Source organism: Alligator sinensis, unplaced genomic scaffold (assembly GCF_000455745.1).
Source record: "Alligator sinensis unplaced genomic scaffold, ASM45574v1 scaffold290_1, whole genome shotgun sequence".
Lineage (NCBI taxonomy): Eukaryota > Metazoa > Chordata > Crocodylia > Alligatoridae > Alligator > Alligator sinensis.
The window spans coordinates 617828-619407 of record NW_005842755.1 but is presented as its reverse complement, the minus strand read 5'-3'; positions in this window follow the sequence as shown (position 1 = coordinate 619407).

The following is a 1580-nucleotide window of genomic DNA, read 5'->3' as shown; positions in this document are numbered from 1 at the left end:
CACCCTGGCAGCCGCCATCGCCCGATCGCGCGGCCAATCGCGAGCGCCGGGCCCGCCCCGCCGACCACGCGTCACCGCCCGTTGCTCCAGCAACCGACCGGCGAAGCCGCACGGCGCTAGACAGATCAGGAGGGGGAAACGCGCCATCTCGCCATGGGGCCGCCGGCCAATGGGCGGTGGCGGTGCCCTCCTCGTATTTTCACATTGGCCGAGAGAATGCGGTTTATTTGCATAGAGGCATCTAACGAGGTGCGGGTTGGCTTCGGGGCTGTTTGACCCGTCGGTGGGAAGCGGCGTCCTGTGCCGGGGGGGCCAGAGACGCCCCTGCCGGCGGAGGCTAACTCGAGAGTCCTGCTCTGCGTGGGGATGGGCACATGCCACACGGCTGGGGTCTTCCGGGGGCATCTCAGAGGGGGCTAAGTCACAGGTGCCATCCTGCCCTCCCCTGCCTGGCTTCACACTACTGCAGCTAGCTGCCTCTTTCCAAGTCTTCCTCGCACCTGAGCTTCGTTGCCAATGTCTTTGAAGTGTTTGATGGGACATATCTGCCCCGTGGAGTGACACAACACTGTTTTCAGGGTGATGCCATGCGAGCACCTCTCACTACAGCCGGTCACCTCGTGATGTAACATCTCAACATGGTCAGACAAGGTTCTTTGGGCGAATGCAGTATTTTTTTATTAGACCAACTAAACAGTTGGAAAAAATTGTTCTTTGCAAGCTTTCAGGCACAAACAAAGAACAATTTTTCAAACTATTTAGTTGTTCTTATAAAAGATACTGCACGTACCCAAAGAACCTTGTCTTGCCTATGTCCTTAGGCCAACAGGGCTAAAACCAACAACCCCATTGCAACATGGTTACACTTCAGGGATGCTTTCGAGCCCTACGCTCCCTCACCCACAGAAAGTGTACCACCCTTTGGGACTTGGGGTGATGTTTGGACTGCCAGGGCAGGCAGCCAAGAACATTTTGCCAAGCTACCTAATGCCCATTCCCTGCCCTTCATATGTGCAACTCTTGCCCCTTTCCCCAATGAAGCAAGTGAAGGCTCCTTGGAAACAGGTAGGTGGCTTCCTGCAGCGGTGGTTCTTTGTGTACTGAACCAGATGTAACATAACTCTCCTTCATGTCTTGGTGTAACCTATTTAGGTCATCTCTTATTAGCCTTTAGTCTCATCTCCCCTTGCAACACCTCACTCCCTTGATAGGAATCATGTAGCCAGATTCTTTAACTTCTCTTTTGCTCTGGATGGCCCATAGTACCTTTTTTCACCAGCAGGCAATACTCTCACATTCCTGTATCTGATATATTTAAAGAACTGCCTGTAGTCTGCCTTTAAATCTTTGACTAAACCAGTGGCCATAGCAAGTGGAAGTTTGTCTAGGGATTTGAATTATTGTGAGTCTCATCTCCTGCATGAGTGTCTGTCAAGCAGAGAAAATATGTAAGAAAAAAATCTGATGAGCATATGTTGCAGGGTGTACTGTGTCAGTTCAGAGGAAGTGAGTCATAACAGCACATTACTACAATGATGGCCATTTATCTCAAGGTATAGAATAGGATGATTAGCCTTGCC